We start from the raw sequence: 16,082 nt of genomic DNA, 5'->3' as shown, positions 1-16,082 counted from the left end.
AGTATAATTATTTTATTTTATTTTATTTTTTTAGAAATGAGGTCTCACTATGTTGCCCAGGCTTGTCTCAAACTCCAGGGCTCAAGTGATCCACCCCAGGCTCCTGAGTAGCTGGGATTACAGGTGTGAACAACCGTGCCTGGCTTAAAAGACAATATAAATATAGTTAGGAAAAGCCAAAGTTGTAACAAGGAAGATGATGAGCCTCACATTTGCAAATGAGAAAAAACTTAATTGGTAGAAATAATAAATTGCTGGGAATGAAATGAAGTGGGCAAGGCTAGCCCTGTATGTGGACCCTGCAGGTGTGGGTCCAGCTGCCTGGAAGACTGTCAGACTACATGGCCAGCACCCTGGCTCAGGGTGTCTCTAAACTCCTCATCTTCTGTCTAAGCATGATTTCTGCCCCCAGGCTCTTTCTGTTTCATTCCTTCTGTTGTGGTTCGAATGTTTGTCCCCCCCCAAAATTTATTTTGAAACTTAATCTCCAATGTAGCAGTATTGAAAGGTGAGGCCTTTAAGAGGTGACTGGGTTATGAGGGGCTCTGCCCTCATGAGTGGACTAATCCTCCTGTGGATTAATGGATGAATGGGTTATCATGGGAGTGGGACTTGTGGCTTTGTAAGACCAGGATGAGAGACCTGAGCTAGCATGCTCAGCCCTCTTGCCACGTCATGCCCTGTGCTGCCTTGGGACTTTGCAGAGAGTCCCCACTGCAAGAAGGCCCTCACCAGTTGCTGCTTCTTGACCTTGGACTTCTCAGCCTCCACAATTACCCAGTTTCAGGTATTGTGTTAGAAGCCACAGAAAATGGACTAAGACACCTTCCTGCACACTATTGATAAGACAGTCTTTCTAAAATAGCATTTTTCACATGAGAATTTTCACATTGACCTTTTCTGACTCTTGAAACTGAAATCCAATGCAACTTCTACTTTGAAGCATTTTCTAGAAATAATCTCATTCTCTTTTAATTTCCTATAACATTTGCTGTTTTTATTCTTCAGTTACCATATATCAAATATTTTTGTGCCATTGTTTGTGTTTATATTTATGCATTAACTCATTGAGCTCTTTGAGGATAGGGTCTATTTTTGCTTTTGCTACAAGACAGCACAGTGCCTGGCATACAGTAAATGTTTAAGTATTTTTTAAAAATAGTAAAATTGACCTCTTTCTATGTTCAGTTCTATATATATATATTTTTTTTTTTTCTTATTTGAGACAGGGTCTCACTCTATTATTTATGCTGGAGTGCAGTGGTATCACCATAGCTCACTGCAAACTCAAACTCCTGGGCTCAAGTAATCCTCCTGCTTCAGCCTCCTGAATATCTGAGACTACAGGTATGTGCCACCATGTCCAGATAATTTTTTAAATTTTTTTTAGAGATGGGGTCTTGCTGTGTTGTTCAGGCTGATCTCAAACTCCTGGCTTCAAACGATCCTTCCCGCTTGGCCTCCCAAAGTGCTAGGATTACAGGTGTGAGCCACTGTGCTCTGCTCAGTCCTACATATTTTAACCCATGTGTAGATTTGTGTACTACCCTCCATAATCAGGATACAGAACACCCCAAATAGCTCCCTGTGCTATCCCTCTAGAGTCACACCCTCCCTTTCTTCCATGCGGTGGCAATCATTGATTTGTTCTTCATCCCCACAGTTTTGGTTTTTTTCTAGGGTATCATATAAATTGAATCCTACAGTATGTAGTCTTTTGAGACTGGCTCCTTTTACTCATCATAAAACCTTTGAGATTATCCAAGTTTGTTACATGTATCAACAGTTCCCCCTTCCTTTTTATTGTTGAGTAGTATTCAATTATATGTATGTAACAGTTTGTTGCCGGACATTTGTGTTATTTCCAGCTTTGGGCAATTATAAAGAGCTATAAGCATTTGCATACAGGTTTAGCAAGTGATTTTTAAATGAACAGATGAATAAATAATTTCAACCATGTGGTCTTACGGAGTGCTATACGTAAGCAAAATTTATGATAGGCTTCATTGGGGGCACATACAGAAATGGACAGAAACATTATATTTATATATGTTATATATACACAAGGGTTATATTATATATATATAATATGTAGTTCTAAAATAGACATACAAACAATGTTCAGATTTCTGAAAATGATACGAGTACTTCTGGCTAGTTGTGGGCGTGTGGGTGAGGTGTGATCAATATTATTTGGATTTTGACATCAAACAATTGCTTCCCAAACACAGGCTTGACACTGCAAATCAAGGAAATGCATGAACCTGCTCAATGATTGGTTTGTTTTGTGATTTATATAGAATTAATTGACTATTTTTTAAATGCTTGCAAGAGGTCCACAATGTCTCTTTATATCATTGACAGATCATTCCTCATGATTCAGAAATACAAAACACTTTAAATATGGGTTTCTTATGATGTTGTCACTGCAGACATTCTCAGAAAATTCAAATAGAGAAAGACATACTCAGAAAATTCAAAATAGTGCAAAATGTTCTGACTTCCCCTTTTACTAACAGAAGGTGGTATGTTTTACAAACTATGACACAGAGAGAAATACATTCACTTTTTGGGGGGGCTGAGTACTAGACCTGGATTAGCTACAAACAAGCTAAATGATGTCAGGCAAGTTACTTAACCTCTCTAAACATTTGTTTTCTCATTTCTAAAATTGAGGCTAACCTATTGGCTGCCAAATATGATGGTTACAATTTTAAGAGGTCATGTACGTAAAATGCTTGTCACAGAACAGTCATTCAGTAAATGTTAAGTTCCTAAGTTTCTTTTTTCTTTCCTTCTCTGAGTTTCGACTTGCTCATCTTTAAAATGTGGGGCTAAGATCGGATGATTTTTAAAATTTTTCTAACTGGAATTTTGTTGCTGTTATTGGGTGAATTGTAAATGGGTATATCTTCGAGGCACACAGTTTTCTATATTGGCAGGTAAAATATTATGTCTCAAGTCCTTTTTTTATATTCCAGTTTGACTCATGGTAGATAATTTAAGATAAATTTTGAATGTTTTGTTGTTATTTGAAATTACTTTTGGGGGATGGAAGAAGTTAGGCATCGTGATCCAGGCTTCTAAAGTAAGGAATATACTTGATAATAATTTAAAAATAATGACACTAAATGCCAAACCTTGAACTCAAAGATTCCCAATTACTCTCTCTTTTTAATTTTTTTAGTCTGGCATCCACCTTTAAAATTAATTCTTATGTATATTCCTAAAACACAGAGAAGATTGAAAAGCCACAGAACTCTAACCAAGGCGTCAGACAGATGGTCACGAGGAAATTTAGGACTGGGTGTTGAGCAACTAATATTGCTGGGACTCTGTTGCACGAAAGGCAAAGGGCCTTATTTTTTCTCTGAAAAACCTATATTTCATGGTAGAAAATGTCCTTATTTTCAAAAGAAGGAAATATTTAGTTAGATTTCAGATACTACATGTTAATGGGCTTTATAGGAATCATTGCCAAAATTATAGAATAAATTATAAAATAAATAATGAGTTTCTGAAAAAGTAGAAAATTCTCCTATATAATTACAGCACAATCAAGACACTAATATTGCTAAAATACTAGTTCAGCAAGGGTCTTACTAATGTCTTTTACAGCACTTTTCTTCTTTTTAATCCAAGATTTTTCTTTCTTTTGTTTTTACACAAATAGTAACATATTCAATCCTTGCTTTTTTGTTCTTTGTTTGTTTTCATTGTTATTGTTTAAAATTTTATCTTGGCAATAACACTTTCTTTTTAAATTAAAATCTCTCTACCCCCTTCCTTTTTTTTTTTTTTTACATAAATACTATCATTATGTCATATCTTTATGGGGAGGAGATTGTTTTGTTTTTTGTTATTTAAAAATTTATCTTGGCAATTGTTCTCCATCTGTACATAAGAGTTTATCATTTACTTTTTATTGTTAAATGGTATTCCTGTGTATCCCTGTATCATAATTTATTTGGCTGAGCTGCAACTGATGGATATTTAGGTTATTTTCAATAATTTATGATTACAAACAGTAATATGTATTCCATTTTACACAAGAGCACATCTATCTATCTCTAAGATGAATTCCTCAAAGAATTACTGAGTATGCACATGTACTTCCATAAATATTGTCAAATTACCCTGATAGGGTAATTGCCCAACATCAGCAATGTATGAGAACTCTGCTTACCCAAAGCCTCACCAACACAGGAGTTATCAAACGTTTTGTGATTTTAGAACATTATCAATAGCTCCTCTGTCTCCTAAAGATTTATTTTTCAGTTATCTCTCAAGCCCATTGAAATGCCTGAATTCCTTCATTTGGTCTTACCACCGTTAAATCCATTCTTCTCAAGGCTGCTCCTAATTGTATTATCACCTGGCTTAAAACCTTATACTGAATGGGGTGGAGGTAGGTGGGGGAGATAAAAAATATCCTGTAATAGCTTCTCTGTAGAATAAGATAAGGACACCTCGGTGCAGCTTAGTCTGATTTTTGCTTACATCTTTAATCTCATCTCTCACAGCCCTTCAGTAAGGGTCACTCCCTCCCCAACTCTGCTCCAACCTTGCTCAACCACTAGCAGTTCCTCTCTATTGCCTGACGGTTGTCTCACCTGTCTTTGCAAACTTGCTGTTCTTTCCTGGAATGCTTAGACCCTTTTTTGTCTTATTTCCTGTACCCAACCGGGGCTGGATTAGGTACTCCTTTTGTGTACTGCCTAGCTTCCCAAATTTACATTTATCCCTGTATATATCAGGGTTGGAATTATCAGGGTTTGTCTCTTCTATTGGATTGTAAATTCCTTGAGCTCAGGTGCCTTGTTTTATGGACGAGAGCATTAGCACAAACACTGGACCACTAAGGATCCTCAACAAATGTTGGCTAAAGACAGTCCCCTATTAAAAGACAAATATTCTTAGGATAGATACCTGTTTACATTCTTTTGTTAGTGTACTTTATTTTTTTTGCTATGGTAAAATATATAAAACTTTTAAAAAGTGGCATTAATTATATTAACATTATTGTGCAACCATTATCACTGTCTCTTTCCAAAAACTTTTCATCACCCAAACAGAAACTCTGTAACCATTAAGCAATAACTTCCCATTGTCCTCTTCTTCCAGCTCCTGGTGTCAGGTGTGGGGACCAGATGTCAGGTCCGTGTTCCCTGGTTCTTGGTTCCCAGTTACCGGTACCGCATCCACAGAGCAGACCAAGCAGATGCAAGCAGGCAAAGTGCCAAAGTTTATTAAAGCAAAGTACGTTCCAGAGAAGGAACTGGTCAACCCCCTGGAGAGGAGGAGACCCTGAGTTTAACAAGATTTCTCCCCTTTATGTCGATTCCCTAATTCTATGTTAAGTGGGGGGTGGAATATTCATGGTTTTTCTTGGAAAAAGGTGGAGAATTCCTGCAATGGCGAGTCCTCCCCTATTTCTATCCTTGTAAGGCAATTTTCTGGGGGTTGCCATGGTATTTGTAAACTGTCTTGGTGCCCGTAGGTGTGATTTTTACTTTATTAATGAATTAGTTCATTTAAGGACACCGTTACCTCAACTATGTGCATGCTCCAAAGACCCTCTTTTGTGGCCTTGGTTATAGCTCCACTTTGTGGCCTTTTGACCTCTTTTTGGCTGGTCAGTCCTTGGAGACACCCTATTATAGACCAAAACATCTGTTTAGTCCTTAGAATCCCCCTTGACATATATCATCTGTTCCATCTCAGAAGCCCCCGCTGATCAAGTTGTTCCTTCTATTGTAGACAAAGCATCTCCTAGTGCCATCTGCTCCTCTCCCTCCTTATTCCTACCTAACACTGGTAACCTCTAAGGTATTTTCTATCTCTGTGAATTTGCTTTTCCACATATTTTACATAAGTGAAACCACAAAATATTTGCCCTTTTGTGTATGGCTTATTTCAGTAAGCATAATATTTTCAAGCTTCGTCCATGTTGTAGCATATATCAGAACTTCATTTCTTTTTATGGATGAATAATATTCTATTGTATGTACATCCACATTTTGTGTTTCCATTCATCTGTTGATGACCCTTTTTGTTTCCACCTTTTGACTATTGTGAATAGTGCTGCAATGAATGTTACCATACAAGTATCTGTTTGAGTCCCTGTTTTAAATTCTTCCGGGTATGTACCTAGGAGTGGAATTACTGGCCATGTGGTAATTCTACATTTAGCCTTTTAAAGGAAGCACCAAACTGTTCTCCATAGCAGCTGCACCATTTTGCATTCCCACCAGCAATGTATGAGGATTCCAATTTCTCCACATCCTTGCCAATACTTATTTTGCATTTTTTAATTGTAGCCATCCTAGTACATGTGAAGTGGTATTATACTGTGGTTTTGGTTTGCATTTCCCTAATGACTAAGGATATTGAATATCTTTTCATATGCTTCTTGGCCATTTCTCTATCTCTTCCGAGAAATATCTATTTGAGTAATCTGCTCATTCTTAAATTGTATTGTTTATCTTTTTGTTGAGTTTTAGAAGTTTTTAAGTATACTCTGGATATTAAAACTTTATCAGATATATGACATGCAAATATTTTCTCCCATTCTGTGGGTTGTCTTTTTACTTTCCTAATAATGAATGTCCTTTGATATACAAAAGTGTTTAATATTGATGAAGTACAATTTACCTATTTTTTCTTTTGTTGCTTGTGCTTTTAGTGTCTTATCTGACTCTATTATTAATATTAAATCCAAGGTCATGAAGATTTACTCTTGTGTTCTCTTCTAAGAGTTTTATGGTTTTAGCTGTTGTATTTATGTAGTTGACACATTTTAAGTTAATTTTTGTATATGGTATAAGGTAGGGGGTCCAATCTCATTCTTTTCTTTTTTTTTTTTTTTTTCCCCAAGACAGTCTTTCTCTGTCGCCCTGAGTACAGCATAGTGGCGTCATTACAGCTCACTGCAACCTAAAGCTCGCGGGCTCAAGCAATCCTCCTCCCTGACCCTCTTAGGTACCTGGGACTACATGTGTGCACCACAACACCAGGCTAATTTTTCTATTGTTTGTAGAGATGGCATCTTGCTCTTGCTCAGACTGGTCTTGAACTCCTGAGCTCAAGCAATTCTCCTGCCTCAGCTTCCCAGAGTGCTAGGATTACAGGCATGAGCCACTGCACCCAGTCCAACCTCATTCTTTTACCTTTGTAAATACAGTTGTTCTAGCACCATTTGTTTGAAGAGCCTGTTCTTTCCCTATTGAATGGACTTGCCATGCTTGTCAAAAATCAATTTGTCATATATGTATGGGTTTATTTTGAGACTGTCAATGGATCTGTATTCTAATCTTATGCCAATACCACATTGTTTTGATCACTGTAGTGTTGTAGTGGGTTTTGAAATTGGGACTTCTGAGTCCTCTGACTTTGGTCTTCTTTTTCATAGTTGTTTTGGCTATTCAGGACCTTTGTAATTCCATATGAATTTGAGTATTGGCTTTTTCATTTTTGCTGTAAGAGCCATTGAAATTTTTATAAACATTGCATTAATCTGTAGTGTATTTTGGGTTGTATTGACATCTTAACAGTTTTAATCCTTTCTACCCATGAACATGGGATCTTTCCATTTTTTGGGGAGGGGGTCATTTCTTTTCTTGTGATGGCTTTATCTGGCATTGATGTCAGAGTGATGCTGAGCTTACAGAGTTAGGTAATATTCCATTCTATTTTTTAGAAGAGCGTGAGTGGATTGGAGTTAATCCTTTTTTAAATGTTTGGTAAATCATTAAAACTTGGTAGACTTCACCAATGATGCCATTTGGTCCTAAGCTTTTTTTTGTTTGTAGGTTTTTGATTACTGATTCAATATTTTTTTTTGTTATAAGTCTGTTACAATTTTCTATTTCATCTAAATCAGTTTAGGTAATTTGTTCATTTCTTCTAGTTACCCAATTAGTTGGCATATAATCATTCATAATGTTCTCTTATTATTATTTTTATTTCTGTAAAGATGGTAGCAATGTTTCCACTTTTATTTCTGATTTTAGTTATTTGTGTCTTCTCTGTTTTTTCTTTATCAGTTTTAGGTAAAAATTTTGTTAATTTTTTAGATCTTTTCAAAGAACCAACTTTTGGTTTTATTGATTCTTTATTTTCTTTCAATTTTTAGTTTACTTTTCTTCACTCTAATCTTTATTATTTCCTTCTTTCTGCTAGCTTTGGATTTAGCTTGTTCTTTTGTTTCTAGTTCCTCAAGGTATAAAATTAAATTACTGATTTGAGATATTTCTTCTTAGTTAATGTAGTTATTTTTGGTTATACATTTTCCTCAGGGCACTGCCTTCACTGCATCCCATAAGTTTTTGTATGATGTCTTTTTATTTTTATTTGTTTTTAAATTTCCCTAGTGATTTTTTTTCTTTAATCCATTGGGTGTTTAATAATGTGTCAATTTCCACATATTTGTGCATTTTTAAGTTTCTCTTTTGTTATTGATTTCTAGCTTTATCTCAACATCATGATTGGAAAAGATACATTGCATAATTTCCATCTTTTACAATTTATTAAAACTTGTTTTGTGGCCTAACATATACTCTATCCTGGAGAATGTTCCATGTGCACTTCAGAAAAATGTATATTCTGCTGTTGTTGGGTGCAGTGTTGTATATATGTCTGTTAAATCTAGTTAGTTTATACTATTGTTAAAGTTATCTATCTGCTTACTGATTTTCTGTCCAGCTATTCTAACCATTATTGAAAGTGTATTGAAGTCTCCAACTATTATTGTTGAACTATATATTTCTCCCCTCAATTCTATTGATATTTCTGTTGTCTGTTGCATATATGCTTATAACTGTTATGTCTTCTTGATGAATTAACCCTTTTATTAATATATAATGTCCTCTTTGTCTTTTTTTTTAAACGGATTTTAACTTATTGTCTATTCTGTCTGATTTTAGTATTACGACACCAGCTTTCTTTTGGTTACTATTTACATGAATTTTTTTTTCCATCCTTTTACTTTCAATCTGTTTGTACCTTTGGATCTTAAGTGAGTCTCTTGTAAACAGAATATAGTTGGATCAGGTCTTTTTCTTCATTTGGCCAATCTCTACCTTTTGATTAGAAAGTTTAATCCATTTGAACTTAAAATAATTACTGATAAGTAGTGAATTACTTTTGTCACTTTATATTGGTTTTCTGTATATCTTATACCTTTTTTTGGTTCTTCATTGCCTCAATTATTGCCTTCTTTTGTGATTAGTTGATTTTTTGGTAGCAGACCATTTTGATTCCCTTCTCATTTCCTTTTCTGTATATATTTAAGATATTTTCTTTGTGGTTATTATAGAGATTACTTTGAACATATTAAATGTATAACAGTCTAATTTGAATTGATACCAACTTAACGTCAAAGAATATCAAACTCTGCTCCTCTATAGCTCTGTCCCCCCTTATGTTGTGTTGCCAAAAATTTCATCTTTATACATATGTGTTCAATAGCATAGATTTATAATTTTTAAAAATTTGTTTTATTTATTTAATTTTTTAGAGACAGGGTCTTGCTTTGTCACCCAGGCTGGAGTGCGGTGGCATGATCATAGCTCCCTGTAACCTCTAACTCCTGGGCTTAAGCCATCCCCCTGCCTCAGCCTCCCTACTAGCTAAACTATAGGTGCCTGCCACCACACCCAGCTAACTTTTAAATTTTTTGTAGAGTTGGGGTCTTGCTATGTTGCCCAGGAACTCCTGGGCTCAAGTGAACCTCCTACCTCAGCCTCCTAAAGTGCTAAGATTACAGGTGTGAGTCAGTGTGCCAGGCCAGGAAATTTCTAATTTAAATTGAGAAAAGAAAAATAGCTCAGAGCAGTCTGAACTGTGTGAAGTATACAAGCCTAGAGTGATGTGAGTAAGGGACTTCAGTCACTCTGCCAACCCACTCCCTCCATGCCCAGGAGCAATTGTTTAAAGACATTTTGTTCTTTTTTTCTTCCCTGTAGTTTTGACTAGCTGCCTTGCCTCACCATTTATCTTTATGTTCCTGGAATTTGTGATACAAACAATATACTACCAATCAATAGCTCATGTTACTAATATTTTAATGCAAATTTTTGGTAAACTACTTATAAATTTCCCTTGTTTTTTCCTTTAAAAATCCACTTGTAACTGCTGCTAAATGGAGAATATATTAAGGGCAACATGAATCTGTGTTCCCTGGTTGTAGCCCTCAAACTTGGCCCAGATAAACTCTCTATTTATATTAATTTTGCCTCAGTTTTTCCATTAGGTCAACAAAATGAACTATTGAACAAAGTTGTAGAATAATAAGGTATACTTTTGCATTCATTATGACTGGGTTGGCCTACCCCAAATGCTGACTGTTAGAGGATGGATAGCATGACTATTAGTGTGCTCTGTCAGAAAAGCTCAGTTATTTGTACAATTTTATTAATATTAACTCACTCATTCATTCAATCATTCAACAAATATTTATGGAGTGCCTAGTCTATACCAGGCATTGGTGGTGAATAAAGCCGACATGGTTTTTGCCTGTATTTAACTGAGGTCTAGTTTAGGAGACAAACAGTAAACAAGTAACCAAACAGTATGAATTATGATAAGTGGTATGAAGAAATGAACCAGGTGCTGTGTTAGAAAATAACAGCATTACTGACTTCAGAGAGATTGTCATTTGAGAAAAGGGGGAATTAAAGTGAAACTGGATGGGAAGGAACTCTCCAGGCAGAGAAGTAGGGGATGGTGAAGCTTCTAGATCCAAAGAAAGGAATATGCCTTGAAGCTGGAAAAAAACTTGTTTTAAGATACAGAAAGTAGGGCTGGAACAGAGTGAAGGAGGGTGAGAGTCTCTAAGACAAAGTTAGAGAATTAGGCAGGACTAGATCATCTAGGTCAGTGCCAATCCTTGGACTGGCTAATGATGGAATAAATATAGACATTGAAAACGAGCATTTGAAACTGTTTAAACGATTTGACAGAGTGGTTTTATATCTGTTCAATCTAACAAAAAAATGAAACTTATATTTTGATGTCCCTTTTTTCTAGTTTCATTTTTTCTAGTATTTCACTTTTATTATATCTTATAAAAGTATCCATTAAAGAGGGATTGAAAAATTAATAAAAAAAAATACAAACTTGTTTTTTTTCCATAGAGAGTTTGAGAAACATTGCTGTGGGGACCTTTTAGTCCCCAGTAAAGAGTTAGATTTTCTTTGAAGTTCAAAGGGAAGTCATAGAAAGCTTTAAGTTTTAAGATTCACCTGAATTGATTTATTTTTTAAAAAGACCACAATGGGGCTAGTTTGGCTAGCACACATGTCATAAAGTGGACTCCCTTTTTGAGGAGGGATATTTTCCCTAATCATTTTATTGACATATGAAAAGGAAAATAAAAATAGCAGAGAAGCATTAACAAGAACAGAAAAAATTACCCCTTACAAATAGTAAGAATAGATACCTCACCTCTTACTACAGTCAAACAAAAATTTTGTAAACCTTTTTCTTCTTGAGCTTTTTGGGGGAGGAAAAGTAGAAGCATGTTAGAAAAACAAATTATTTTTCAAAAGAGCTATAGTGGTTACTGGGTGGAGAGTAAACTGAAGATTGTCGAGGTGAGGCTGGGGAGAATTGTTAGGAAGACCATTGCAATATCCAGTGTAGCTTGCCCTAGGGCTGTGGCTGTGAAAAGGTGGGTAGTGGATGGATTCTACATATTTTTGTATGTGGACTCAACAGAAATTGTGTGTAGATTGGATATGGTGGAGTGGGGAAGAAGTAAAAGTCAACGATGATTCTTGGGTGTCCAACTGAAAACTGGTTACATGGTGGTGCACCATTTGCTGATATAGAGAAGACTCAGAGAGTAACAGATTTCGGGGGGCAGTGGGAGCATGAGGAATGGTATGAGAAAAGGGCAAAATCAACCCACGTATTTTCTACACATTGAGCATAAAAGATGTGGAATACATGAGCAGAGGTAGAGGTGTCAAGAAGGCAGCTGGATATTTGACCTATGACCTGCATATAGTGGAGCTCTGAGGAGAGGTCTGGCCTCAAGATATTCCGTGATCAGTGTATAGATGGTATAGATGGTACCTAATGATATAGGAAGAGAATAGTTGCCATTAGGGAGCTTAAGGGCCCCCAATCCTTAGAGCTGATATCAAGAAGGCCCCCAAAGGGACTGTGGGTAAAATAGACTGACAGACAGGAGGGGGCAGGAAGAGTGTAGAGTCACTAAAACCAAGGGAGGAAAATGTTTAAAGAGAGTAAGAGGAATGGAAAATTGCGTGAAAAGCTGCTTAAAGAAATAATAAGATTAACACAGAGGGTAGTCACTGGCTTTGGCAATGTCCGGGTCATTGGTGAGCTCATAGTTAAGAATTATCCTTCCTGTAAAGATAAAACACTTTCTCTGTAAGAATGATCTATGTGGAGATGGTAATCTTCAGTCTTGTGATAGCTTTTCCCTTGGTGACGAAAGACCTTCCCCAGACTAATAGTACAAACACTCTGTCAACATACCAATACTGGTTCTTACCTAGTCCTGGCATGCATAAAACAGGAGTTTGTAGGTACTGCATAAATACTACAAGGTTCAAGGTTCCTACCAGATTTATCTACTTTTCTTCTGCTTTAAAATACTATACCTTGTGTATCCACTTTCCTGTGCTTCCAAACCCATAGATGTCACATCTTATTGTGTCTAGTTTCTGTATATCTCATTTACATTTGTATGGCACCTTGGCCTTTTTGCCTTGGCACGAATGTGCAGGTTCTGCAGGTAATTCTACTGTTCTTCTGGTAATTACTCTACCGCTGCACGTACTAGAATTGCTAGCAGGAGTTGCTACTCTCCAAATTCTGCTTGATGGATCTGTTGAACTTCAAACCTATTGCCCACTTGGGAAGGAATGGTTAATAGATTATATACTTACATGCTTTTGCATACATGGATTGTAAAAGAAGTCAGAAAAACAGGAAGTGAATTTTATTTGGACATTAAGTTATACAATTCCAGGGTCAGAGGATACTTGGACATCAGAGGAATAACCTGTCCCTGACCAACAGTTGCAAGAATCCATCTGCAACATCTCCGCCAAATAGTTATCCAGACCTGCTACTGCCTACCCTTCCTGGGGCTGGAGGCTGCTAGTTCCTGAGAGACCTCATTCCATTTTTAATAAGCTCTAAGAGAAAGAAAACGTTTGTTTTTATTGTACCAAGACTTCCACACACTGATCCAAGGTTCACTTTTTTCTTTTTTTCTTTGGGATTAAATCTACTCTTTCTATATGACAGCCCTTTAGATATTTGAAGACAATTTTTATTGCCAGCCTAAATCTTCTCCCTTTCAAAAAATGGGACTGGAAAATAATCCAGTAGATTGTACCTCCTCTCTCAAGTCTTGCCATGTATCCTCCTCCTCTCTCGGGCACTTAGATCACTGGTCATTTAGCTTCATCCCATGGAAGTAGCGCGTGTTGTGTCGGGGCTGGAAAGAGAGGAAAGGGTTTATCTTGGTGTTTGAGGAAGCTCTTCCACACCCTCTGCCTGCTAGCCATTGTAAGAGACAGCTGGTGTGGGGAATGCTTCATAATATGCTTCTTGAGCAATTATTTACAAAATGTTTCAAAAATCTAGAATAGTTAAGCGAGAATTCATACATCTCTGAAACACTATCATTAATATCTGCAGAGGCTATGATTATTGAAGAAGCCTGGGAAAAGATTCCTTGAAGAAATGTAGAGTTAATAAAAATGATAAAATTTCTAACTATTAAAATAGATATCTACTTTATGTTTCCCTGCTGGTTTTAAGAAACTAAAGCTGTCTCACTCTGGTGATGGTAATAGCTCACAGAATGTGGTGGTCACTATGCGAAACACTTTACATGTTTGGGAGATTTAAGATGGCCACAAATTCTTTACCACTCCATCCAGGGAAAGGAGGAGTTTAATTCTGCTCCCCCTGAATCTATGCTGGCTTTTATGACATGCTTTATTAGCAGAATGCAGTGGAAGTGACACTCTGGGACTGAATGCTGTGTTAAACGAAGCCTTCCAGCATCTGCTCAGGGGTGTGGAACCCAGTTACCAGAGTGTCAGGGAACTTTAGTGGCCCTGTGGAGAGGTCCACTGGAGAGGAAGCAAGGGCTCTGATCAACGGTCCTGGTTGATTTCCCAGCTGACAGCCGGCACCAACTTGCTGGTCATGGGAGTGAGCCATCTTGGAAGTGAGTCCCCCAGCCTCAATGAAATCACCTTAGCTGATGCTTAGTGAGGCAGAGATGAAGCCTCAGCCTAACCCTTACCAGATTCCTGACCCACAACATCATGAGCAAAATAAAATTTCTGTTTAAAGCCACTAGGTTTTAGGGTTATTTGTTAATATAGCAACAGATAGCTAGACTACATGCATTAACTTATTCAATTTTCACAATAACCCTATGAGGGAGGCACTGTTATTTAAGCCATTTTACTGGTGATGAAATTGACCCAAGGGTGTTAAGTAATTTGCCCAAGATCCTACAACTAACAAGCCAGGAAGATGTGAATTGAATCGATGTCTGTGTAACTCCAGAGCCCTCCTTTGAACTTTTGTGCTAAATTGTTAATGTAATCTCACTGTTTGGATTGCAGCTAAATGAAAAAATAAATTTGTGTTAATTGCGGGTGTTGAAACTTTAGTTTTTCAGATGCCAAGTTGCTTCCTTAAATCTTAGGATCATGGTGGTTTGTAAACATAAGAAATCTTGGAGTTACCCAGAAAGTGAGCATAGTCATACCTCAACAATACAGTGCTCACTTATCCGTGTCAGTTCTTTGAATCATGTCTGAGATCTCTGAGGTAAGCAGAAAGAGGTTCTGAGCAGTGAGAAGTAAAACAGAAACCACAACTTGCAAAACCATATCATAACTTGCAAAACAGACAAACCGTACCCAACCACGACATGCAAGACGAACTATCCAAGCTCTCATCCTTTTAACCCCGGCTCATTCAGACCCCCATGTTTAAGGTAAGACCACAAACTTGATCTAACAGTAACTATACAAGGACTTGCATCTTTTAGAAACAAGACCATTGATTGTTCTAACAACTCCAATCCAACTTATTGGATTGTTCCAATAAGTTCCAACAAGTTATAACAACGGTTTATAAATTCTGACTCATTACTGCCCAGACGTTCCTTATTACCTTCTGCCCTAAATCCATCCTATGACATACCCCAGTCAGTCCCCCAAACCCTAAGCACACTTCCCCAACTTCCCTAGTTTGAGGTGTGCCACAGTTCTCATGGGGTGTGTTCCCCTTGCTGCAGGAAGCTAATAAACCTTTTCTTGACCACAGGCGTCTCTTGGTGATCTTTAGTGGGTGAAGTTTAATAGGTCGGTTGACAGAAAATTAAAAATCACACATCGTACCGTGAGAAATATATTAGTGTGCTAGGGCTGCCATAGCAAAATACCACAGAGTAGGTGGCCTAAACAACAGAAATATATTTTCTCATGGTTCTGGAGGCTGAAAGTCCCAGATCAAGGTGCTGGCAGGGTTGGCTCCTCTGAGGCCTCTCTCCTTGGCCTGTGGATGGTCGTCTTCTCACTGTGTCCTCATGGGGTATTTCCTCTGTGCTGGTGCATCCCTGGTGTCTTTTTTGTGTGCCCCAATTTTTTTTTCATTTAAGGACACCAGTCAGGTTGGATTAAGGTCCATCATAACAACCTCATTTTAACTAAATCAACTCCTCAAGGCCCTATGTCCAAATATAGTCAGTAGCATTTGGAAGCACTGGGGGTTATCAATTTTGGGGTGGGAAGAAGACACAATTCAGCTCATAACAAGGATGCTTGGGGCTATTTTGGGTGGGTGTGCTGGCCTGGGTTTGAGGGTACTGAAGGAGTGGTCTTTTTTCCTTGATTTCTGCTCTGGCCATTCAGGTAAGTGTGGACCAAACCTCTGTCACCTAGAGGCTTGTGAACAACACATCAGGTGCGTTACCAGGACAGACTCCCTCCCTGAGCACATTCCGTGACCTGGATCGTCTCAGATTTTCACCCCACTGTGATGCACATGCTGGGTAAGGTTCTCCAGCACAGCAC

Source organism: Eulemur rufifrons, chromosome 7 (genome assembly GCF_041146395.1).
Source record: "Eulemur rufifrons isolate Redbay chromosome 7, OSU_ERuf_1, whole genome shotgun sequence".
Classification (NCBI taxonomy): domain Eukaryota; kingdom Metazoa; phylum Chordata; class Mammalia; order Primates; family Lemuridae; genus Eulemur; species Eulemur rufifrons.
The sequence above is the reverse complement of the archived record's forward strand: the minus strand, read 5'-3'. Positions refer to the sequence as shown.